The sequence below is a fragment of the Chelonoidis abingdonii genome, chromosome 17, assembly GCF_003597395.2.
Source record: "Chelonoidis abingdonii isolate Lonesome George chromosome 17, CheloAbing_2.0, whole genome shotgun sequence".
In the NCBI taxonomy this organism is placed as follows: Eukaryota; Metazoa; Chordata; order Testudines; family Testudinidae; genus Chelonoidis; species Chelonoidis abingdonii.
In genome coordinates this window covers 773,036-800,352 of record NC_133785.1, presented here as the reverse complement: position 1 = coordinate 800,352, position 27,317 = coordinate 773,036, and the positions used below count along the sequence as shown (strand labels likewise).

Below are 27,317 nucleotides of genomic sequence, written 5' to 3'. Positions count from 1 at the left end.
TCCAATAGCTCATTTCTGTCAGCAAGGTCCAAGTTCACCAAAGCTTTTCTGGCCTACCCTATATTGTGGAATACCTTCTGGAACATGGCACTAAGTTGTTGGCCATCTCATCGATACATCTTGCCCTTCCAGACTGGAAGTGTTGCACCTCGGCTTCTCGGTCTGTCCAGACACTTTGTAGTTGCTTCCCCAACAAAGATTTCATCTTCATTTGCAGGCATTTCTTGGGCCTTTCCAAGACACCTTCAGATGATATTTGAATTCCTTTTCTGAGGGTTCCACCTCTTGATTTAGATTTCATTCTAACTCCTTTCAGCCATTTGTAAATTGTTCCATCTTGGTTCAACAAGAATACTGGCTTAACATCTCACCTGGAAATGGAATGCCACAGTTGACATCAATGCTCCCCTTTTGACTTGAGCAGTAAGCCAAAATTCAGGGTCTTGAAGGTTGTTTCCAATAGGAAGAGAAATTGATGATGAAGGTATGTGTCTGACGCATGCCTGTTTATATATATGTACAAATAATGTACATAAAGTCCTGTTTCGCCAAACACTGTGGGAGTCAAACAGGAGAAAGTTTCACGCCTCTTTCCAGCCAACACTTTTCTTAAATGCACTCTCTTAGCTTTTTCCTCAAAGTTATGCTACCAGTTCTTCTTTGGCGCTTTCTCTTGCCTTCTTTGTCTGCTTCTGTGGTCCTTCTGCTGCCTCTCTCTCTCATGCACAGCTCCCTGAGATAATACCCTGCCCCCTGTATTTGTATTCACATACTTGAAAGCCCCTCCTCCCACATTGTTCAGACTCCTGATTGGCCTCATATGTGACCTGTGGTTTGGGCAGTATTGTTTCAGCTACCTTACTCCCCCAAAAGGAGCATTTATATTTATCCTGAATGAAGAGCAACTGTTACACTCAGCTTCAATGAGGTTTCAGCCAACCCCTCAGCAGAATAATACAGCTAAAAATAAAAATACTGAGAAGTACTTGTATTTTCCACTGCATGTATCCAATGAAGTGGGCTGTAGCCCATGAAAGCTTATGCCCAAATACATTTGTTAGTCTCTAAGGTGCCACTAGTATTCCTCATTCTTTTTGCTGATACAGACTAACATGGTTACCACTCAGACAGCTAAAAATAAAGTTTAAAATAAACAGTGACATGAAATACTAAAGACTGGTTTTGATCCATGGTTAAAAAGGTTGTAATAACATAATGTGAAGTGATTGTCTGTCAATGCAGAATTCTAGCCTGTTTTAAATGATCAGGAATGGCTCTATAACTGTTGAGCAAATGTTTATTCAGCTACCTGGAAAGAATCTAGCAGGGTACTAGAGCTGAAAGCATGGCTGTAATGATTTTATGCTGACATAGGCTCTGCTTCTGCTACTGGAGCTTCACATTGGCAATAGCTTCCACTCACATGGATCCAGTTTGCAATATTGGGGTCTTTATGCACTGAGGAGCAATTGAGCAGCTCTCCCTTGACCCCCTCTTCTTTGTTCTTCCTCCACCACCCACCAGCTTTCCCTGGCCCTATATCTTCCCCTCCATATGTCTGTGGACTGCTCTGCTGCCAATGGCCCGTCCCCATTGCCAAGTGAAATAAGAGAAGGACTTTGATTAGTCATTATATACCATGACCCTTCTCACAAGGTTGGCAGGTCCAGATGATGTATTAGATATATTGTGAATTCACGTGCATGACATTCAGTGCTAAAATATAACAAGGTAGAGATTAAAATTAATCCTAAAGTAGGGTGTGAGAAACTAAGGGCTGCTCTACATGCTGGGGTAATGTGGACTACAGGGGAGTGATTTCTAAAGCACACTAACAAGCTGCATATTAATTGCTCCACGTAGACCCAGCAATGTGCAGTGCTTTAGAAATCACACTCCATAGCACACACTAACCTATCATGTTACCCACAGGATACTAACAATGCTAATACTTCGCTTCCAATGTAATTAAGGAAGAAAGTAGCATATTTGTTTGATTTTTTTTTTAATCCCCAAGATGAACAAATTCATGCCTTTTACCTTAAGGAGAGATAACTACTATTCCCAGAGACGTGAAAATAAATTTGTTCAGTCAGACTACTATTACACTTTCTCTGCAACCATATCTTAGCTGGCTATAATACAAGAATCATGAAAAATGTTGAAATGTACATCATTGTCTACTTTGGTAGTTGGCATGGTTTCAAAACACAAAAATCCCTTAAATTGGAATTTAAGCTAAATTTTTAATATTCAAAGCTGCCAAAAAGAAAAAAAAAACTCAGATGCTAATAAAATCAGTGAAGGAACAGAACAATCTTAAATGCAAGGCTAGAAATAAATGTTTTTATTTCTAACAATTACTGTGATTCTCCATTCTCTGATCCAAACAGATGCAGAGTAGTCTGAAAATCTGCCAGCTCTCAATACATACTATGACAAGATATTTTTACCTACTGGACCATGATTCATTTTAGCAACCAATAAAGTGGCAATCAGAAGAAAACCAAAACTGCACTTGGGGAGTGAAATTCGTTTTTATTCTGTTAAGAAAGCTTAAACAAATGGCCTGAAGTACTGTGTGCTTGGATTGGATTTATAATGTTTCAGTTATGTTTGTGCAGTTTCGGATGTCAACTGGGTAGATAAAATTCAAAACTCTAAGCATTAAACGTAGGAACTATAACCTCCAACAGATTTATATTGGCCTACATTCTGAGGTCAAAGAATGCCATCTGCCATGATTTTTAAAACATTCTTCAACCTGGATTGCTTCAGTATCCTCAGTCGCTGCTTCTCAATTCTATCACCTAGTTTGTTTTCTTTAAAGGTTTCTTGTTTCTGAGAACTTGAATAGTTTGTAAATAGTCAGTTAGTTTTGGACTGGCCCTCAGCATAAGGCTGAATGTCATTCTGTATGCCTAATGTGCCAATTAGCTTAGCTGACCTCCAAGATGATCACTTTGAACTGCCTTGTTTTTCTAGGTGAATTGCTTTTATCATTATTAGTTGCAGCTCTGCTCATGACACAAACCTCACTGACTAAGCAGAGAAGAGCTTTCTGATGTCTTTCTGCTTATTCAGTTAAGCTACCACTTGTGTGTTCTGTCTTAATAATAATGATTTATTCCAAAAGATAAAAGTGCAGGGCTAAAGAAGAACATACTGTTCCTTTTCTGCTACTGACTTCTGCTTCTAGAAAGGAGAGAATTGCTAATAGGTCCAGCAACTCTTCCCTTGGTTGTTTACACAGTTTTGAATACTGCTGCTTATGCTTTAAGAACAAATTTGGTTAATGGAAGACACCTATCCCCCTTGTGGCTATGTAGAATTAATGCATTCTCCCTGCTGGTTAGGGTGACCAGAGAGCAAATGTGAAAAATAGGGACGGAGTGGGGTAATAGGCACCCATAGAACACAAAGCCTCAAATATCAGGACTGTCCCTATAAAATCAGGACATCTGGTCACCCTACTGCTGGTACATGCCCCTGCCCCCACATTTTTGAAAAATGATATAGCAAAATAAAGAAACATTAGGACTCCTATCTCTTTACAAACTGTACCTTGAAAATGCTGCTTGGAGCCAGTCCTGTTAGTGAGTTGAAGATGGCTGCTACAGAGTAACAAGCTATCTGCTCAGTCTCAGACACATTGGTTCTCCATTTTGTTTTTTGCTTTTCTTAGTTTCAAATAACTCATCCAGACTAAAAATCTGTGTTTTGTTCGTTATGTCAGCCATCTAACAATAGTAGTTTTTCCCTTTTTAGTGACACCAATAGTGTTCATGTAATATGTATTGTGACAAAGTTCCTCCTCTAACTTGGTGGGTCCTGCGCTTATTGACAGATTTGCTCACCTCAGAGATCTTCCCCTCTGGTGAAACCCACAGTCGGGGTCAACTCCTCCTGTGTCTGATCAGGAGTTGGGAGGTTTGGGGGGAACCCGGGCCCGGCCTCTACTCTGGGCTCCAGCCCAGGGCCCTGTGGATCGCAGCAGTCTATGGTGCCTCCTGTAACAGCTGCATGACAGCTACAACTCCCTGGGCTATTTCCCCATGGCCTCCTCCAAACACCTTCTGTTTCCTCACCACAGGACCTTCCTCCTGGTGTCTGATAATGCTTGTACTCCTCAGTCCTCCAGCAGCACATGCTCTCACTCTCAGCTCCTTGCACCTCTTACTCTCAGCTCCTCACACGCGCACCACAAACTGAAGTGAGCTCCTTTTTAAACCCAGGTGCCCTGATTAGCTTGCATTAATTGATTCTAGCAGCTTCTGATTTTCTGGAACCTTCCCTGTTACCTTACCCAGGGAAAGGGGAACCTACTTAACCTGGAGCTAATATTTCTGCCTTCTATCACTCTCCTGTAGCCATCTGGCCTGACTTTGTCACAGTATCTATTTTGAATCCCTCTCACCCAGTGTAGTAATTTAGGGGAAGATTTGCAAAGACACAAATGGGTTTAGGTGCCTAATTGGTACTAAAAGTCAATAGGAGTTGGCACCTAATTCCTTTTTGATCCTTTCCTCCTTACCTATTTGATGTCCAACATTGATCTGGCTTTTCTTATTCTTTTAGGAACCAAATAAACTTTTTTCTCTCCTAGAGCAAAAGTGATGGTCAAACACTATTTTAGGTAACATACCCAGGACCAGGGAACTTTGATGTAGTGAATAAAATACTTGAAATGGAGGTAGCATCCTTTCAGAATTCTTTAGGGAACCCTGAGACACAACTGATAACTGCTCACTTGTCCAGGGTAGTGGTCTTTAAGTACATTTTAAATGAAATCTGGATATACTTGAAGAATTCTAGGGGAAGGACTCATATCAAGAGTACTACTACTCTGGGTTTTCTTTTATCAACATAAACATGAAGAGATTGTGGTCACACATTCACCAAAAAAATAACGGATCTTAAATGACAATGCAATCTAACTTCATAGAGTCACAGTTCCATTGTCATTGCACCATTACATTGTTTAAAACTATAGAGCCTAGCTCCTTTAGTTATTAAACTGCAAGATTGAAACTCTCAGTTTCCAGGAAGTTTTAATATTTTCTTGAATGCTGGCTGTGGATCAAACTTTAATTCAATAAGCAAGACCATAGTATCTGTTGAGATGCAGAATCAAAAAATAGCAACAGTTAATGCTCCAGCCACACAACCATGTTGCCAGATATGTTGTTTGGAATTCAGTTGGAAGTGTCTTCTTTTTGTCACTTTACTATCAGCTCAGAATGCTGCAAAGACAGAAATAGAGCTAGCTGGGAAAGGTTGAGAAAATTTTCCAAAAAATTTCTTCAATCTTTTCTCTCCAACTTCCAAAAAAAAGAAATAATAAAATATCAAATCCATTCTAAAATTAGGTCCCATTCTCATTGGAAATAACTTAATGAATCCATTCTTCTGTTAGTTCTGCCAAACTCTTCCACAGGCATGCATGCCTTTACTGACATTTGAAATATAATATAAATTAAGTGATCTCTCTCTCTCTCTTTGATTCATTATGTCAGTTGCTCCCAATATATTACATTCTATCACCCCATTTTACAACCAACCTCCTCTCTCGTCTTGTCATAAAGAAAGGGAGGAAGGGTGATAGAACTGATAACCCCAGCTCTGTTCCAAATGTTTGGGTATGGTTCCTCCCAGCCAGCAGATGGACACAGTACACTGACCCTTATTAAAAATGTCATCACCTGTATATATAGTGCTTGCAAGCTCACCACACTCAATTGGTGCTCTCTCGAGAAGATGGAGAGATCAGTAACCTCACTGGCTGAGACGGGAGATTGAGGAGAAGAAAAGGTCCCAAAACTATACAGAAACTCTTCTAGGACTGGAATTCCCAATGGCTGTCTTTGAGAGGAGTTACCAACACCCTTTGAGCTATTAGTCACCTTACTCTGTGGATTTCCTGGTGAGGGGTTCAGTGTATCTGACTTCCAAAAGATGCCTAAAAAGACTCCCAGAGGCAGACACTGGGACAGTCATAACTGGCTCCTGCTGGCAGTTGCTGAGAATCCTTCTCCTCAAGGGGTCCAGTGATCATGCCCAAGAAACAAAGGGGAAGAGGACAGGCTCCTTATTAGCAAAGCAATCTGATTAAAGTGTAACCCAGCAGCAGTCCCTCCTGCTCCCCGCCACCCACATACAGCATCCCTGGCTGGGCCTCTGACAAAGCACCCAGGGCCCACTCTTCTAGCCCAGAGATCAGGGTTGCCTCTTCCAGCTACTCTTTTTCCCCTCTGCTGCCACATCTCTCTTACCCCTGGAGCCCAGACACACAGCCTCACACCCTTCTCTTGGTGCAGCGGGAATCTTGGGAGTCATGCCACCATCTTAGGAGGGCAACACATCACATGGCCACTTCCTCCTTCCAGGTACACCACTGGCAGCTGGGATCATTTCTTTCCCACTGCCTTACCTCCTACCATGACCCTGTCATCCCTTGTAAAAAGGCCATATCCTCTAGTGGGAACACTCCTGGTCCATCTTCCTTTCCACTGTCTGACAAGTGGCTTAAAAGGGGACCAAGAAGCATCAGCTGCTCCTAGTCCACAGTTGCAGGGAGTCCAGCCTAGTCTCTGGCTCTGCATTTACAGATGATGTTTCTTGGAAGGCTTTGCACTGACCATGCCTAAGGTCATTTGTAGTGTTCTCTCAACAGTTCCTAGCACTAAGAAATCTCAACATTCTGATTTTTTTCTTTGTTGAAGCTTATTTTCTAATCAAGTTTATTTTAATAGCTCTGCGGTGATCAGTCCTTCTAGTTCTGTTTAGGTAGCCATAAACTATATGTGCCTTTTCATCCTAGTGTATGACTTCAGTTCAATTATTGACATTTTTTTCATTTAGTGAGCAAACCATATGCTCAAGGGTACCCGTGCTGTGCTTTATGCAGTTACATTTTGCAATTTTGTCCATGATCCACCAGTAGTTCTCTTCCACTGATAGGTTTGGAGTGAAAACAAACTGAGTAGTTCAGAGACTATTATCAGTCCCTGATTTTCCAGTAGAACTAGGAGTAAAGTGGTGTCTGGGCTGGAGTGCTTTAAAGTTTTGACATGTTTAAAACCAACCCCCTGACTCGCCAGCATATTACCTTAGAAGCCCCATGCAGTTTCCAGAGCCAATTAACTAATAAAACACACTGAGTGAAGAACTCAATTCAGTGCCTGTCTCAGTTCCTTATGAGTGATTAGTAGCAACTACTGGAAATACTTTAGTTCAGAGTAGTCTAGAATTGTCAGAATTCCCCTGTGCTCCTATAAAATTTTATCTGAAAATAGAGACACCACCAGAAATCCCAATGTATCTTGCTCTTAGACCAACTCACTAACAAATCTCTGAAATAGCCTGAATCTGATTACTTTGGTGCATGCTTCATAGCTCAGAATTTTTCCACTCAGCATTTAAATTGTGAGGATGATTAAATGGTGGGAGAGGAAGTGCTGTTTCAAATCGTGTTTTGTCTGTTTTGCTGGCTGGGAGCTCCACAGTCAATCCTTGCAGTTCTCTTATAATGGAGTCGGTATATTACATTTGTTACACCTAGAACAGATGCCCTTATTTTATTCTGTATAAATAAACTGAAGCCAGTCTGCAGAGGGGATTTTCTGTAACAGTCATGCATTACACATTCCCCACAAATAAATACTGCAAAAGGTGTGGAAAAGCCCGAAAGTTTTATCATCTGCCCAGGAATAGGCAGAGAGAAGAATTGTAATTTGCTTGAAGGTTTTTGCTGATGTCTGCTGTTCTCTCACGCTTACGTAGGCTGTAGAGCAGGGGCAGGCAAACTTTTTGGCGTGAGGGCCTGTGACGAAGTGGGACTGTTCTTAATGTTTCCTCTGAATAGTGTGTGGGTGCCTCAGTTTCCCCATGCATTTCTTAAGTCTCCAGCGTGCATAAATGGCTGACACTCTGTCTCCTGGCAACAAATGTCTGGGGCCCTTCCCCGCTGCAAGGCAATGGCTAAAGGTGAACAAAGAGATCAGGTGACCTCCTGGCCTGGGAAAGAGACAAAGGCCAGAAAGGAGAGACTGGAGGGGGTGTCAGTTTGGAGCTGTCTGGGGATGGGAAATGAGAGCAGAGGGGATTGTCTGGCTCGCTGGGCCCCAGAATGGACTGGGCTGAGGGGTCCCGTTCTCTGTACCTACAAGCTCTATCTTAGACCATGTTCCTGTCATCTAATAAACCTCTGTTTTGCTGGCTGGCTAAGAGTCACATCTGACTGCGAAGAGGGGGTGCAGGACCCTCTGGCTTCCCTAGGACCCTGCTTGGGTGGACTCACTGTGGGAAGCGCACGGAAAGGCATATGCTGAATGCTTCAAGGTCAGTCCCAGGAAGGTGAAGCCGTGTGAGCTTCTTGCCCTGAAGACAGCCTGCTTCAAGGGAGAGGAGGCTCCCCAAAGTCCTGACAGGCTTTGTGGGGAACAGTTCCAGAGCATCACCCAGGGACTCCGTGACAGGGCCGCATTGGGTTTCAGAAATTGTATGGAGGGCCGTTTAGGGGGAGGGGGTCATGGCCTGGACCCCATCCCCTATTTGCCCCCCCGGGACTCCTGCCCCATCCATCCCCCCCGCTCCTGTCCCCTGACTGCCCCAGGAACTCCTTTCCCTGACTGCCCCCCGCTGGTCCATCCAACCCCCCCTCTCATTCCTGACTGCACCCCCAGGACCCTTGCCCCATCCACCCTCCACCTCCCTGTCCTCTGACCGGCCCTGCACCGCCCCATCCAACACCCCCTCTCATTCCTGACTGCCCCCCCAGGACCCCTGCCCCATCCAACCACCCCTTCTCTGACCACTCCTGGAACCTCTGCCTCTGACTCCCACCACCACCTCATCCAACCCCCCCTTATTCCTGACTGCCCCCTCAGGACCCTCCTGTTCCCCGATCTCTGACTGCCCCAATCCCTATCCACAACCCTGCTCCCTGCCTATCCCTCCCGAAGTCCCCTGCCCTCTATCCCATCCCCTGCCCCCTTACCATGCTGCCTGGAGCACTGGTGGCTGGCGGCACTACAGCTGCATCACTCAGCTGGAGCCAGCCACACTATCGCCACCGCGCAGCACAGAGCACCAGATCAGGTTGGGCTCTGCAGCTGTGCTGCCCCAGAAGCTCACAGACCCGCCACCCAGAGCATTGCTCCAGCAGCTGAGTGAGCTGAGGCTGTGGGGGCGGGGCCGGGGGCTAGCCTCCCGGCCGGGAGCTTAGGGGCCAGACAGAAGGGTCCCATGGGCCGGATGTGGCCCAGGGGCCATAGTTTGCCCACCTCTGCTGTACAGCCTCAGGCGTGAGTTACAACCATGCATATTTTACAGTCTTGCCATCTATTGTTATTCATAACAGACAATTTAGCTTGAACCATTTTGATTATCTGTTTTCAAGTTTTATGGAGGACCTCCTGGTTTGGTGAGAGGTCTTTTATGTAATGTGGACCATCACCAGCAAGGAGAATACTCATCCTCCCAGAAGCAAATAGTGCCAGAGGATTAGGACTACAATATACAAATGACGAGTCGATTATATTAGAGCATCGTATCAGTTTCACCCCTTTAATTGCCATTCTACACAAACGCTGGACCCATGAGGTACTGAGTCCGGTTTGTTACTCTCCCATGCGTAAGAAACATGCCTTACAGCTTTTCTATGAGAGTATAAAGTAACCATAACTCAGGCTGCTTTTAGAGGGCAAGCTCACCAAAATTCTCTTCAACAGTTTTTCTTGGGCCAGCTTGGTGCTTCTGCCCATGGATGTGGTGGTGTTATTAAGGTTAATGAATGGTGTACAAACATCACAACCCTAGAAATCTTTGCAGTGGCAGATAGTGTCTTCCTCTACACTGAGGAAGATGTCAGTAATCAACCCCAAACCTCTGAGGGCTTCTCACGATGTCAGAAGCTCCTGGAGTAATAGTGACCACAACAGCTTCTGGGTTGGAGCACAGCTTTTCTATTCACTTTATAATTGTATATTAAAAGGAACACACCTGTGTACTAGCAGCAAAGAGATGATGAAGTGGGTATTCACCCACCAAAGTTCATGCTCCAAAACGTCTGTTAGTCTACAAGGTGCCACAGGATTCTTTGCTGCTTTTACAGATCCAGGCTAACACGGCTACCCCTCTGATACTTGATACTTATGTACCGTGACCATAAATAGCTTATTTGATGTGAGTGTTTGACAAATACCCCTGGTGCCTGGTATTGTATTTCTCTGTAACCACTACCAAAACATATTAGTCTCATTACGGCAATTAATTTCAGGAAACTCAGACAATAGTGTTATGTTAGTTTTAAATGCCACAAGAAGTAATTAACAGAACATGAGTGACATACTTCCTGTTACTGTGAACATTACAGTCTGAAGAATGGATGGGCATAGCTCCTGCCAAAAAAAGATACTCAACAGAAATAATAAATGTGAGCTGATGCTCTGGGGTGAAGTCTGGTAGCAGTACTCCAGAAGGACAAATAGATCCACTTTGTAAATGGAAATTCTGCAAAACCTCCCTTTGCAGTCATGAAGCTACAGCAGCATATCTACAGTACTTTCTGTCACTTATATGAGCAGATTTACTAGGATTAGCTGTCAAAACCAAACACAGATATAGCTATTGGGTGGGGGAAAAGCTCATTTTTATAAAACAGAACACTAAATGGAATATTGTTTGTAAGTCTCCACAGTTATCAAAAGCAGCTTGGACGAAATGGATGTCCTCTTTATTGAGTAATGAGCAAACCACGTACTGAAAGTCAGGAGGATTTTGCTTCTGCTCCCAGCTTTAGTTTCCATAGATTTGTAGTTTTTAAGATCAGAGGGACCATTATGATCTAGTCTGACCTCCAGCTAACACAGCAGTTCCTGCTTCAAGCCCATTTCTTCTTGCTGAACTAGAGTATATCTTTTAGGAAGGTATCCAGTCTTGACGTAAAGACTGCCAATGATGCTGAATCTATGATGTCCTTAGGTAGATTGGTCTGATGATTAATTACTCTCACTGTTAAAAACTCCTTATCTTGGAGTGTGACAGTGGGTAAGCCACTTGGGGCCAGATTCTGATTCAGTTGCTCATGTTAATACCTTACACTATAAATTATTCCCATTGGAGTTAACTGGAGTATTCACAGAGCAAGATATTACTCAGCTGTAGTAAGGGAATAGTCCACTCCCATAAATCCCCTGCATTTTACATTCTCCTTCTATAAAATGGAGATAATGCTTCACTACTGAGCAGGGATTTATATTTAATTCATTAATGTTTCCAACGTACTTTGAGATGCTTAAATTAGAACGTGATGGAAATTCAAGAGTTATTTTCTTTCTACTACAATCTAACAATATTACTAACAGGCAAGATGTATAATTATTTTAACTAGATCAAATTTCGAACTTCCAAAGGATCTCATTTACTTATGGTATCTTGTCTTGTAAATTGTAAGGTCTTTGAGGCAGAGACTGTCATAGAATTACTTAACCTGCCTTCTCATGGGAGGTGTGGATAGTAGATGACCTCCTGAGGTCCCTTCCTTCCATGCATTTCTATGATTCGCTGTATATTTGTAGAGTGCCTAGCACATTGGGGGGGTGAGAATACAACCTGTTCGGCATCTTAGCCTTACAGCAATATAAAATGCTTACAGCACCTAGCACAATGGGGTCCAGGGCTAGGGCTCCTAGGTGTTCATGGTAGTATAAACAATAATTTATAATGCAGCATTGGAAACTGCACCAGGAAAATATTTTTCCCTGAGGCCATACCTGCGGCAGTAATGTTCCTGCATTTCCAGAAGTCTTCCGATGCCAACTGGTCATAATTTAAATCTGTATTTCTAAGAAGTCCTTTCTCCTTAGCTACTGTGAAATATTCAGGTTTTGGCTGATGCAGGCTAGAAGACTGACCTACATGAATGACTTCATAGCTAATATTACATAATATGTTAACTGGCAAGATCAAGTGGTTCTACATCAACTGGGAAAATAAAGTGCCACCAGTGTGTCACATTCCATCTCTTCCAAAGGTACATCTATACATATGGCAGTATGTAAAGTACATTTACTGCACACCCAGATAGCATGGGAATAAATAGCAGTGTAGATGGTGAGGCACTGCTTAGGCAAGTAAAGTGCACGACATGCCTGAACCGTAGGGATATGTACATGCCAAGGCAGTGCCTCCCAGGTGTACATTGCTATTTTTAGCAGAGAGGTGTCCCACTGTTTCCCCGCTGCTAGAGCCTTTCCCCACTGCAATGAAAGACTCCGTCAGGGAGGAGGCAGTGGGGAAAGGCTCCCCACTGCTAGAGACTTTCTCTGCTGCCTCCGCCACCAGAGCCTTTCACTGCCACGTGTAAACATTGCAATGAGTGTGACTGTCTTTCATTACAGCATGTAGCTACACATATCCTACACATGCATCCGACGAAGTGGTTACTCACCCACGAAAGCTCATGCTCCAATACGTCTGTTAGTCTATAAGGTGCCACAGGACTCTCTGCTGCTTTTACAGATCCAGACTAACACGACTACCCCTCTGATACTTGATAGCCTACACACTGCTACAAGTGTAGATGAGGTCTAAGAAGCTGCAATATCATGTCCCTATATACTAAGTACAGCAGTGATATATTCTCTGCAGCCTTCCACCTACTCATGCAGATTTGGTTATTACCCCACTGCACCAAGATCTCATGCTTCTGCTAGCCAAGAACACCTGACAAGAGCTACAGGAGCAAGCTGTAGTGTGTCAGTCTTCCTGAGCTCTGTCTGCCTTGATACTGAATGCAAAAGCTTTTGGGCCAGCCTTTGCAGAGTAACCACAAACACTTATTAACCAATATACTGAGAATCCACAGACTCAATGTGGGGCTCCACCTTACTTCATGAACCTTGTTTCTCTCTCTTGGACTAACTACCAGTCTCCTCTTTGTCCATTCGCATAATCTGGTCCTGACAGAGCTCTCTCATCTACATCTTCTGCCATTTTGAAAAAAAAAAAGCCTTCCTATATACTTATATGACCCAATTGCTTGCTGTAGTACTTGAATATCTCACAAACACTAATGAATTCATTTGCACAACACGCATCTGAGCTGAGGTAGAGAATATTGTAACAGGACACTGAGTCACAGAGAAAGCAGATGACTTGTCCAAGGTCACCCGGTGAGGCTGTGTCCCTGTCCAGTGTCCAGCCTTCATCTCATTTCAAATCATTCTTATTTGTATAACACCAGGGCCCTGTTACTGCGGGCACTGCACACGGACCGTAAAACACAGTCTCTTTCAGTTGATAACATTGTCAACAAGTTCTTAAAATTCAGGAAAGTTTGAAGCCCAGTGATGTGCTCATAGAAGAAATAAAGTGACCACGGCTTCAGGATACTTTATCCCTGTCAACATTTATTCACAATATACACAATTTGGAAGAGAGCTATTAAATAGTAGAAGTTAAACACAATTTATAACTCAGAGGGTCTGCATAAGAGACAGAGTTCAAGAAAGCGGCAGTGTTTGTCTGTTGCCAGTTCATGACTTTAAGCTGCTTTGAGAAGTCCATTTACACCGGTGCCTTCACATGATAGCTTGAGTGTCACAATGCTGCAAATATTGTTTGTCTAAAATCTTGAGCTGCTGGTTCAGTTGTCCACCAAAGCCTCAACAGAGCATTCATTTCTTTCTGAGGTAGTACACCTCTGTGTGTTCCAGTATAGAGTTTTGCAAAAGATATTGCACACCATCATGCTGTATTGTAATTGAGAGGAACTGCATATTGGTTGAGAAACACCACAGCAGAGGCTGTCAACTTCACTCTGAATAGTGTAATTTTGCAGAGGAGCAAAATGTTGTGTGTCTCAGAGATTCAAAGTGGTCAGTCATACACTCAAATGCTTGAAAAATTCTACTTTCAACATGACTACTGCTTGTGCATTAGAGTCAATATGAGGAAGGTGCCCAAGAACTCTTCCAAAGCCTTACCAGCCAGCTATTAGGAAATTCAAATTACTTGAAGTGCAAAAGGCAGCAGTGTCAGTGAAGACAAACAGCTGTGAAAAGAGAGTAGACCCCAGGGACAAATTCATCCCTGGTTTGACTCTCTTGAAGTCAATGGAATTACAACAAGGGATCAATTTGGACCCGAAGACAAGTTATGGAATAATAAAACTATTATCATCTTGGTTATCAACTGAAACAGGAAACAAGAGTTACAATAAATGTGCAGGTTTCAGAGTGGTAGCTGTGTCAGCAAAAAGAATGAGGAGTACTTGTGGCACCTCAGAGACTAACAAATTTATTTGGGCATAAGCTTTCGTGGGCTAAAGAGTGGGCTTTAGCCCACAAAAGCTTATGCCCAAATAAATTTGTTAATAAATGTGAATTATTTCATCCTAGGGAAGATTCTGGTAAGAACTGGAGCAGGTTGGGAGCCAGATCATTTGTTCATTATTTATAGAAATAACTTGTATAATGGTCTTCAAGTGTAATTTCCAAGTGCATAGATAATACAAAATTGGAGTGAATGTGAGGAATAATGAGAACAAATGATATCAGATTCAGAAGGACAGATAATTTTATATGTATCTGGGCTAATAGGCTGCAAATGTAGCTCTCATTGCAGATGATTGTAAAAATGGTGACTCTTGGATCAAAGAATAAAAGTAGTTAGCATTTCCTCAGTGAAGTTTTGCTGCAGAATACTGACCCAGAAAGCTGGAAACTGAGGAGAAAGTTTTTTAAAGCTGTCACTGCCAATGAACAGGAGTTGGTGAAAAGAGGTGGTGTATTGCAGAAGGGACATACTGAAGTGTACGACAAAAGAGGCAGTGTGGGTGCAATATAGGCCATTGTTGATTTCACCTACCATACTGTCCCCGCCTCCTAAAAAGCAGTCATTGGCCCCAGTTTTCATTGCACCTACAAATCGGGGTACTTAGCTAAATGGAACACATGTACCAACAAAAATAGAGGGTAAGTTGGGGCTTTGAAAGACCAGTCGCCTCCCAAATTATCCAAATCTTTAAGAGGTCTGCAAAATAGGCATTTATATCTATTTCCTGCACCTCATGCTTCCAATGGGACTGGAAATACCATGAAAATAGCTTCTCTCATCTAGGGTGACCAGATGTTCCAATTGTATAGGTACAGTCCTGATTTTTGGATCTTGTTCTTCTATAGGCTCCTATAACCCCCCGCCCCACCCCGTCCCCATTTTTCTCACTTGCTGACTGGTCACCCTACTCCCATCTCTGTAGGTCAACATTTCCACTTCTGGGCTTGAACCATGCCTTGCCATGCAAGGATGTGCGGAACTAAACAGTGATGGAGTGGTTGGAAAGAGATGAGTCCAATTCAACTATCTTCATATTTGCAGTATGTTGTTTTCACCTGTTTATTCTTCTCTGAAGATGATTTGTGCTTTGTGTGTTCCTCACAACCTTTAGTTAACAATTTTTTAAACCTACAACTGATTAGCCCATTGTAGATTTCTGACAGAGGTTGCTTAGCTCTTCAACAGCTCTTCCCCTGGTGGTCACAGTAAAAGCTCCAATCTTGTGACAAACGAATGAGGATGCTCCATGCCTTTAAGATTTATGGCAGAATTCAGCTGAGAGAGAGTCCTTTAAACAAACAACAGGAGGCCAAGATCAGCCCTTATTTAAACACTGTGTGAGCCTCCTGGCTGCAGCAAAGCTGCACATGCTGTAAGGTAGGGTGGGGATCAGTCCAGAGAACTTAGCTTTTGAACACGTTTCCCTGTTGGCTTTGTCTTTTAGTGAATTCTAATTGGCTTTGGAAACAATTGCTGTTGGGTTTAGGCAATAAGATAAAAGCCAACTGAGACCATCCCTTATCTCTTGAAACAAACTTGTGAGAATGGTTAGGCATTTTTGTTTTTATTGTCTGGTTTCAGTCAGGCCTAGGAATTAAAGTATGCAGGGCTGTATACACTATGAAAGAGCTATTTATGCAATATTTCTCAGCAACTCATAACTGGGAATATATGTAAAAAACCTCACAAGCACCTTTTTCAGGATACTACTAGAATATACATTTTCAAACAAGCATCTATGCCTTACAGGTATAGAATGAAACCTGAACAAAATCTGTGTAATATTTTGGAATTTATCCATAACACTAGAAGTATCTTGGTACTGACACAGATATCACACTCCCAGGGACAATCAACACTCTTTTAGCTCCTGGAAAAGCTGTAATACTCTCCCAAATAGAGAAGAATGCAGTCATACATAAACCATTCCTAAATTTAATACAAAAATTCCCAAAGATAGAGCACACGGTTGCACAATCTGTCACAGACACAATCTCTCCTAAACAGCCCTTCTCTAAGCATCATCCTGTCAGATCACCTTGGTATGTATCAAGTGGAAGGACTATATATGCTGGACACTTTCCTCTCATTCTGACGCCAACCAGTTGCAGCAATTGGATATACATAATCCCATGTTGTGGCTGTGATGGAGAGAATAGTAGCATTTATTTTTCTTCTACCCTGTGAAATAGCATCTGCCAGGTCTCATTCATTAGAACTGTACTGGGTGGAAGACAATTTGGTGACTGGGCTGCCATTTTCCGGCAACAGGATTAAATATTTCTCATTATGACAAACTTTGTGGCTGAAATTCAGAGGAGACCATTGTCATGGGGATCTGTCTCTGTAGGGTTCAAATGCTAGTGTTTGGGATATTTTTCCCCACTGAAATTTTAGAGATGCTGGGGGATTTTTAGGGTGTTACACATGAACTAGACTTCAACTCCTATTCATGGCTTATGTCATTAACAGATAGCTAAGGGTTAATGTCTCTTTCATCTGTAAAGGGTTAACAAACAGTGACCTGCAACACCTGACCAGAGGACCAATCAGAAGACAAGATACTTTCAAATCTCGGTGGAGGGAAGTCTTTGTTTGTGTGTTCTTTTCTTTGTATGTGTTCTCTCTGGGATCTGAGAGTGACTGGACGTACTACAGGCTCTAATTTTCTATTCAAGTAGTAAGTGCAAGTAGAAAGGCGGTTTAGTCTTCGGTTTTCTTTATTTGCAAATGTGTATCTGGCTGGTAGAGTTTTAATGTGTATTTGGCTGGAAGTATTTTAAATTGTATTTCTGCTGGAGGAGGCTTTTTCTCCAGTTTCTATAAGCTGAAAGACCCTGTAATATTCCATCTTGAATTTACAGTGATTATCTTTATTCTCCTTTCTTTTATTAAACGTTTTTCTCTTTAAGACCTGATTAATTTTTTCCCCTTGTTAAGTCAAAGGAACTGAGTCTGTACTCACCAGGGAATTGGTGGGGAGAAGGGAGAAGGAGTAGTGGGGGAGGAAAGGTGAATTTCCTCTGTGTTTTAGATTCACGGAGCTTGAATCTGTCTATCTCTCCAGGATAACCCAGGGAGGAAAAGTCTGGGAGGGGAGGAGAAGGGGGAGAAAAAACCTGATTTCTCTGTGTTGTGATTCAAGGAGTTTGAATTACGGTGATCTCCTGGTGTACCCAGGGTGGGAAAGATCTGGGAGGAAGAAAGGAGGGGGAAGGGAAATGGTTTATTCCCCTTTGTTGTGAGACTCAAGGAATTTGGGTCTTGGGGTCCCCAGGGAAGGTTTTGGGGAGACCAGAGTTTATCAGGCACTCCAAGTCCTGATTGGTGGCAGCTTATCAGATCTAAGCTGGTAATTAAGCTTAGAGGAATTCATGCTGGTACCCCAATTTTTTGGACTCTAAGGTTCAGATTGGGGAAAGATACCATGACAGCTTATATTAAAACATAGCATGGAGGTGTTGGTTCCTTTTATTGGTGGAGATGATTCAGGCATCCTTTGGGATGGAAAGATTGCCAGGGTCCACCAAATAAGCAGTAGTAAGTTATTTGCTCCATCTCTTAGTAATTAATCATCAGCCTGTCTCTAGTCTTTCTAGCAAGGTCACTCCAGTGCTGCTAGCACCAGTGAGGTTATTGTAAGAGAGATCTAGAGTTCTCCAGTTTCGTTGATCTCTCTAGTTTCGGGTGTGGATGTAGCAGAGACTGCAATGAGCTTGTTTGTTGATGATGTCTCAATAATGAGCAAAAGTCAGTTGTCTGTGCTGATTTTTTAAGATCTGTCTGTAGACTTTAATGTTGTTGGCCATGAGGTTTTATTGACTCGACTACAGATGTTGGCTGGAATAGAGGGTACACTCTTAAAAGGCTACTTTCTTTGTTTTCAGAAAGCCCTCTGAGAGAGGTTTTAGGTAGTTACTCAAACCCTTCGAGCTGTCTTGCAATGTTCTTTTTTATCACCTTTGCTTTTCAATATGTACGTACTTATGAAGTGTACTTGAAAGAATTGGGGAACTAGTTCTGCAAGCCTCAGGTTCACAGTAACACCTGCAGTCTTTGTAGGGAATCAGCTGAGCATGAGTAGTAAGGAGACTGTGGGAGCCAACTGCCTAGGAGACATAACTGGAGGGAGGAAGCTTAGGAATTAGCAGAACTTTTACTGCTTCCCACCATAGTGGGAACCAGGCAAGAAGAAAATAGCGAGCGACCCTCTGAAGCTTCCAGGCTTTGAATACTCTCTAGAACATGTGTGGGGCATTATTCTTGTGAATCTCCTGAATTATACAGTTGCTCCTGCACACACACAGAAAATCTGCAGGAATGCTAAGTAATAAGGGGGGGCAGTATTGCCACAGGAGAGGCAAGGGCTGACTGGGGAGCAGAAAGAAGCTAATTTAGAGAAGGCTGTTTTAGAGATAGAGATGGTCCTTTCCATCCTTGCCCTGGTTAGCGTTGCCTTTGAGGTTAAGATCTCTGCAGAGTCCCTGCCTTCCCCTGACTCCAGTGCCTATTCCCATGATTTTTCATGCAAAGTAGTGCATTCTTCCTGCTTATTTTGTCATGTGAAATATATACACATTATCCTTCAAGCAGCATAAGCAAATTTTGTTTAAATTTCTGCACCAGCTTCAGTCTGCTCCATGAAGTGGGTGTGTGTACACATGTGCATACTTACGAACAGTTAATTGAAAAGTGGCATTTCTTCCTTTATATGCTTCAAGGACAGGGTTTCACCCATTCGTTGGGAACATTGTTAATCTTTGATTTACTATTTTCTCTCTAAGAACCTAGCCTATGCATGATGTAAACTAGTGAGCAAGTGAACCAGGTTAAATTCATCTGGATTTTCACTATATAGCATTACAATGGAACACTACTGACTTCTTAACCACAGAGAGACTATTGATCTCTCCATTTATTAAAAGCATAAATTAGAGTCAATATTTTAAAACATGAGTGCCAAAAATTGGCATGTAAATTGATATTTAGCTCTCTAAACAAAAGTGAACTAATATTCTGTGATGAGGAGCATCTGTGTCTCCAAATAAAGTTAATTGGCGTTTTAGGTGCTCAACGCCTCTGCTAATAAGGTCACTTTTATTTAGGTACCCAACGTTGGCAAATTTGGGTCCAAGCGCCTCCAGGACATGGTCTGTGTGCATGCCTGCAAAGCTGAAGGTTCCTCACATAATGCAACTTTGGTTGCAACCTTAATTCTTCATAATAAATGAATGCTTAGAACTTGCATAGTATTGCAGACTGCAGCAAAAAAAATGTAAAGGACTCTAAAATCATGTGACCCATAATTTATATTTTCCTTGGTTTTAAATAGTGCCTGAGGTAAATCCAGACCCTCCCCCGCTCCCTTCTATTGGTGGGATGGGGAATTTCACCGTGTGTCTAAAGAGGTACTTACAATCTTTGTCAAATCAGGTCATTAGTAGACCTGTAAACCGTAAACAAAAATTAAACACAAATATTTTCATGAATACAAGCACTGTTAAGTTATGTATGATTCCTGGAGTAATATTGTTTGAGGGTATTAAGACAACCAGAGTGCATTTGTGAACCGTAAAAAGGCTTACAGAGTTTAGTGCCAATGTGTATTATTCTTTTCAATTATTGTTTAAACAATATCAGAAGCCATACCAGGTGGTGATGGTGATCACCCAAAATACACAATCAACAGTCAAAATGAATATTTCTTGAAGAACACCATAGGATTGAAACTGTCATTTCCAATCACAAGTGGATTTACTACCTTCAGGATTGTTTCCCAGACCATTCATTAACCAAACAATCAGCTAAAACTCATAAATATTATTCTCAACAAATAGTTTGCCCAGCTCTGCTAGGCAGCAGCCAACACTGAAAAGATGCCTATTAAGAAATAGAGTTAATTAACTTAAAAGAGTGGTAACCTGAGATATACAAAGCAATCTTATTCATATGGAACATCACACCTGAATATGGAAGATATATAAAACTGGTGCTGTCAACTTACACAGAGTGGAACAGAGCCATGAGAGACATTCACTGTGCAGAATTTGAAAGAATAAGAGACCAAGGGAGCATGCTTTAGGCCACGCAAGGTTTACACCTTCCTTAATCAATTCTGTTATTAAGATGTCAGGTTTAACAATGTACATTTATCAAAGACTTAGCCAAGATTTCTCTTTCATTCTCTATGCCAAATTGTTGTAATTGTCGATGGTTACATGAGCACATACTCACAATCAGATATTCCAAAGATAAGGAGTAGGATTTTCAAAAACACCTCGATGACTTCCCATGGGACTTGTGCTCCTGTCATGTGGATGCTTTTGGAAATTCCACCCTAACAACATAAAATCAGACCGTGGAGGAAATGAAAACAGGGACAATATCCCAGATTAGATTTTAAAACAAAGGTAGGGCAACCAAAAAGTGTTTCAAGCCTGTTGACTGCAGTCAGGGGAAACATACGGAGAGCTACAAGAGCAGGATGACAGCTAAATGTAGTGGCTTAGAGGAACTGAAATTGTTCTGGGAATGCATGAGTTCTCCAAGGAAGCTATTAGCCTGTCAGTAATTAAATTACTTAGGGAGTTTTCATTTTGAAAGAGTAATTTTCCTCAATAATTTTTTTCAGAACCAAGCATGTGTTTACAGCTTATGGATAGACATTTGTGAAGTGCCTAATACTCACTGGCTTTCAATGGGAATTGATCTTATAAATCACGTAGGTGCTTTTCAAAAAGGTGCTTTGAGACAGCATTGCCAATTTTATTCCCTGCTTTGGTGAGTCTTATTTCAGCCTGCTAATAATGAAAGCCAAAGAAACCCTTCTCTAGAAAGTGCCCATTACAAGAATGGATAGACTAGCCTAAGAGAGAAAACAGGACACAATTTTTTCAAAGCCTTCTCTTCAAAAGAGAGAGAGACACATTTACATTTCCTCTGTAAAGGGATATATTTTTTCAGCAGCTTGGATGAGAATTATTGTCAAGATACTTGGATAGATTGACCTTCTCTGCTTCTGCCACTTAGAGGGTGCAAAGCAGCAGCGTATTCCTCTGGTGTGAGGGAATTCAAAACTGGTAAAGCCAACTTCTATATCAGTTGCCCTCTACTACTCCTGACATATGGGGTACACCGGGGACTAATAGTCACCTCTTGCTCTTAAAGGGACATACATTTTCCAACCAGCCAGACAACAGCCCCCACCACTTCATGTGTGGTCACGGTCTTCAGTCAATCACTTGTATTTAAAGTGCTTTGCTGCCTCAGGGCTTTATTCAATTCACTCTTCTGTTTCCCCAAAGAAACAGGGAGTAAGAAAATTGAAAAGTGTTACTGTAAAACCACCTAAATTGGCAAGGAAAGGGTGGTACCTGAAGTTAATGTAACTTCTTAACATTGACTAGATTTCCAATTGATAGTATGTCATATATTACTATTCATAGTATATAATCTCTACTATAAAAATGCAAAACAGGCAGGTTTGTTTGAAACTAAAATACTTTTCTCAGTTTCCCAAGAGGCATTAACAGCATTGTCAATTTTGAGTAGTGTTTGAATCTTTATAGATCAGTTATGAATATTACACTGAACATAAAAATAATAAGGCTTATCAAAAATGTGGCAATCAGGAAAAGGTCAAATACAGTCGCACACTTCAGAAACTGTAACGGGGGTTTAAGGCATTTCCTTGAACCCGGGATTGATGTCTGACATTAAAATAATGAGACACTATAACAGCCTGTTTTTTACAAGGCCAATTGCAGGATTTATCAGTGGTCACCTAGTCAGTGTCATTACTATTGCATTCCATATTTCAAAATAAAAATATTTGTTTATAATGAACATTATCTGAGCCTTATTATTGCAGTTCCTCTTCTGTCATTCAATACTCCACTTGTAAAGGATAGGGAATTTATAAACAATGAGCTGCACTCTTGATTACACACACACACACACACAATAAATTTCACAACACACTCTTGAAAATCTGCAACTGATAATGTATATCTCTCAAGGCAGTGGAATGTTAAAACATGCACTATTCTTCAAAACATATTGAGGAATTCTTTGAATGATCTTAAGCGCTGATCTTGCAAACACTTAAGCACATCCATACTTTTGCACACATGATTAATCCTATTGAACTCAATGGGGCTGCCTATTTAAATAAAATTATATTCATTGCTTAAGTGTTTGCAGGACAGGGGGCTGCTAACAGTGACAGAGGGGGGCAGGGGGGAAATCTTCAGCCAGGGTACTGTAAGTTCTTAACACAGGGTCACACCAAAGATTTTTCCCCAAATCAAACCAAAGCTCAGTGAATCCAACAAACCTCTTGCCTAGTGATAAATATGTAACTTATGGTAAAAGAAAACACACCATCATTTTCAGGTGTTCTGTAAAATTTTCAGACCTTTATTCATTATGTTTCCCCTTTCCCCCTTCCCATTTTCAGTACTTACTTCTGTTTTACAACTATTGACAAACTTGCCAGAGGCAACTTGTCTTTTCCTAGTATATTTATCAGCTTATAAGAACCTGAGCTCTTTTTTAAAAGTGTGGCTATAGGACGGTTACTTACCTGGAGCTTCTTATATCTAGGGAAGTTTGACACTTGAACTTCCAATGGGATAAGAGGTTAACCTGCATGAATCTGTACCTCAGTGCCAGGTTTCTTCCTGTGTCCAATTTGAATGACAAACTCAAGTATTATATTTAATGACAAATCTGGTATCAAAGCTAGTGAAGCTCACAGAGTAGGAAAACATGTAGAACATTAGCAGATGCAGAGAAAGCTTCTATGCCAGTGCTTAATTTGTGCCAGGGCTGAGCCTCAGCATGTTTAGGCTTGGCAGTTCATAGCCCCAGCACCTCTGGTTGCTTGAGCCCCTGCACCCCTTTCATTACAAAGTAAGCACTGTTCTATGCTGTATGTCTGCCATGCTAATTTCAGTACTTTATTGCTAACAGGGAAAACAACTGCCATAGAGCTTTGTTACACAGCAACTTATGCTACAGCTGTAGCACTCATTAGTTGGGACACCCCTATCTCCACCCCACCCCATAAATTCAGGGCTGGCTCTTACTCCCAGAATGGGAATATCCCAAAAGCTAGAGGGTCTTTCTTCCAAAGGGAGAGGTTCAGACTCTAGATTGAATCCAATGGAGTAGAAAAAGCATATGATTATTGAGGCCAATATGCAGGTGAAGAGGAATGAAGAAACAATATCAAGCCAGATGTACTAAAACTACCACCAAGAGTGCAAAAGTGGTAGGAAAATGTACCTAATTTGTATTAAAATGTATACTTAATGCAGGGCTAACGTTAAACTACACAAGCCTCAAGTGGCTTCATCACTACTAACACACACAATCAAAATAATAGCCACCTCTTACTTGTGATTCCCAGCACCCCAAGCCACCACTACATGGACAAAGTAGTGGAACCAGACTGCAAAAACCTCTGTTAGGAATTGCAATCTCTGTCACTGACTGCTAGCACTACAGTTTGTTAGGAACAACGGTACTCTGGGCTGGCTTGTCAGGGTGTGTAGTGCAGACCCAAGAGTGTCATTGCAAGCGCTGTATGATGAGAGGCTTTCACAATCATTTTCATACCACTACTCAAAAAAAAACCCCATGCACGGTGCAGACATCCACCTCCCTTGCATTAAAATATGCCCATTGGGTTCAAGTTATGTTTTATTGATTTAAAGTGAAAATAAAGAAGGATGTTAAGTTCAGACCATTATTGTTCATGCTGCTTTGTGAATTTATTTTTATTTAATTTTCCACTTGTGCTCCTGCCAGGAGATATCTATTAGACAGTATGCAGCAAGAATAAAACTTTATCATTTTGTTTCAAACTATAAAATAATTTACATCACATATTTTACTTACTTTTGTCTTTTTTTTGTTTTGTTTTGTTTTGTTTTTTAAACCACAAACATTCCAGCATCACACTGTAAGAATAAGAATAAACAATAGAAAGCATAACCTTTTGCATAGTATTAAATGAACAGAGACAGTAAGTTCTTTATTTACAATTATTGTCTAGATAAAAAAATTCATAAAAACAGATGAATTAATATATAGTAATAACCCCTAATGGGACAGATTGCCAAATGTACCACTGTATTGTTTTCCACAAATCTCATGCTGCTAAGTACGGTATGTAGAGAGCAAGCATTTATATATTGCAGTGAATTTTAACAAACTGATCATTTTGGTTTTTTGATCCATTGTTCCCATCACAAAGAGGTCAAGCAATAAAAGAAATGAATTGTGATGCATGACTTGTAGTTGAAAGGTCATAACTATTCTACTTTTTTTTTTAAAAAAAAGTCTATCATTTATCATATACATAAAGCACAGTCTCTGCTCACAGAAGCCCAAGTTTTCTATGCATCTCAGTTTATATATCTTTTTGCTATATATACACACACAGAATGCTGTGTTCATTTATTTTTAAACAGTTTTTCAAGTCTGCAAATGGTACCCTATTGATATTCTGAATGGGTTCTACTAGAGGAAAATTAAATCGAATGAAAAAAAAAAAGAATCTGATGAAAAAGACGGCTTGAAAATAAAAAGCAAATCATCATTGTTAAGTTATTGAAAATTACGTTCCAGTACTGACAGATTTTGTAGCTGCTCAAGTCCAATGCAATGACAGAGGCTCTTCCTTATAAATAGAATAGATAACTTTTTTTTTCTGAACATGGTATCCCAAACAGGCCATACAAACCCAATACATGTTATACAAAGGTCAGTCCCTGTATTTACAATCCAAGGAACAATGCTGACTAAGTTTCAATTACTTTGCTACTAAGAATTAGTTAAATTCAATTATGTGTTCATGCCAGCTTTTACTGTTAAGAAACGGGTAACGGTATCTGTTGAAAACAGTTCTGTAAGCCTTGAAAGATCTGCTGTTCAGTGAAAAGTTTGAATCAGACAGTGAGCTATGAGTCTGAGCCAAAAAATATTCAAGCTTCTGCACAAAAGTCCGGAAGCTGGCAATTCAAGCTGATAAGAGTTTTACCTGGCTGAATAGTCCTGATGCACCCTGAAAACTCTTTTATTCATTTCAATCTGCAGTTTGGCCATGAGTCTAATATTGTTTGGAGAGTTCTCCGGCTTGGAATAGTTCTTGTGACTGCAGAGATGCACCGCTTTCTTAGCCAACTTTAAAACAACACCCAATACAACAAATCAATTTTTCAAGCTAGCCTGAAAGTGTTTTTCTGGCATAATTGGTCATGTTATTCAAAACGTCTTTTGCACTGTACAAGATTATGGAAAAGATCATATGCTTGCTGAAAAGTCTTGAAGCAAACTTTGTATTAAATACAAAATTATTTATGAAAAATCTGTGACCCACAAAGTGCTTAGCATTCAAGTGGTTGACATAGCGATTATATAAGCTCATAAATTTAAGTTACCAGGGCTGTTACCATCTTGAAAAATATTTCTCATCCATGATACTGCAGGTTTTCAAAATGGCTTCCCTTGTAGACAGCTCAATACACAGGTAAAACAACATTCTTAATTAGCTACAATATATTTTGTGACTACAGGAAGACAAGCTTGATTAAAAAAAAAATCACACAAAGCACTTTTCAATATACACTTCATAAAATTTCATTCAGATCTAAATAGTGCAGAAAATGATTATCTTTTCCTTTTAAAAAGTCAAAGCAACAAACCATAGTGATTTTCCATCCAAAATGCCAACAGCCCCTACTCTTGTTATTAATAAGGAAATGAATGTCTAAATTACTAATGGAAAAGAATCAACACAATAATCACAATATTTCAACACTAGTTTGGTCTCCATACACAAAGCCAAATATAACTTATCTTTGAATTGTAATTCATAAACTAAACTGAGTTTCATATAACAACTTTAAAAAAAAATACTTTGAAGAAGCCATTGCAATACACTGAAACAATGAAATGGCCTCCATCATTGAGTGTTGCACCAAAACAAGTTCAAGCAATTTATTAAAAAAAAAAAAAGAAAAGAAAAAGAAAAAAAAAGGGAAGAAAACCTGATCATTTCAACTTTGTATTTGTAACAAAGGAAGCCTGTTCACTGCCCTGTATATAGGATAACAATGCTACATCCAATGTGTTATATTTTGGCTTCTTTTGTTATTTGCTAGCAGTATCTACATTATTTAACACCCCCCCCCCAAAAAAAAGGCAGGCAAAATCAGAACATGGTTGTAATAAAACATCCAAGGTGCAATATTACAGAAGTTTTCAAAGAGCTGAGCAATTTTTATACTACTTCGGCAGGAAGTGCTTTCTTAAACCTACAAATAGTTAAGGATATTATCTACAGGTTTGTAAACAAATTACATTCTTTTTTTTTTAGGACATAAATAAGTTAAAATAGTCAGAGCAATTTGAGCAGAAACAAGGCAACATGCCAACAAAGAAACTTTATATATAACTAAATATATAGATAGATATATACATATATATGTATATCATTAACTATGTATATATTTATATGTATGTATCTCTATATATAATCTCATAAATGTTTATTAAGTTTCTCTGTCCAACTGGTGCAAATCTACTGTGCAAGTTAAGCCTTGCAACTTCAAAAACATTATTTAAATTAATCTATACAACTGAATCCATGCCACACAAGCATTTCAAAAAACTCACAGACCAGTGAATTGGATAAATAGCCTCAGAAAAAAGTCCTCTGCATTTACTGCTTAAAAAAAGAGAGAGACAGACAGCGCGCGAGAGAGAGATCAGGGTGGGAGCTGGAAGTGCACAGTACATTCATGCAGGAGAGTTCTTTGTTTTTGTTTTTCTGCAAGGGAGCAAAAAGGGGTATGTAAATCAGCCATTCATTCTTTCCCCAAAACCACCGTGATCAGCAATTCATTCACTTGTCACAAAGTGAATAAGAGTTCAAACAGCTTCTCAGCCAGCACAGTTTTTTATATATC

At 40.7% G+C, this 27,317-nt stretch overlaps 1 long non-coding RNA gene across 1 annotated transcript in view; it reads right to left on the bottom strand.

Annotated features, from left to right (window-relative positions):
• LOC116821213 (uncharacterized) overlaps positions 1 to 10,123 on the bottom strand; it is a 62,720-nt gene extending 52,597 nt beyond the window's left edge. The window contains exon 1 of the long non-coding RNA XR_004372857.2: positions 10,003 to 10,123. This is a non-coding gene — a long non-coding RNA (uncharacterized LOC116821213). The remainder of the gene's footprint in view (positions 1 to 10,002) is intronic.
• Between the last annotated feature and the right edge of the window lie 17,194 nt (positions 10,124 to 27,317).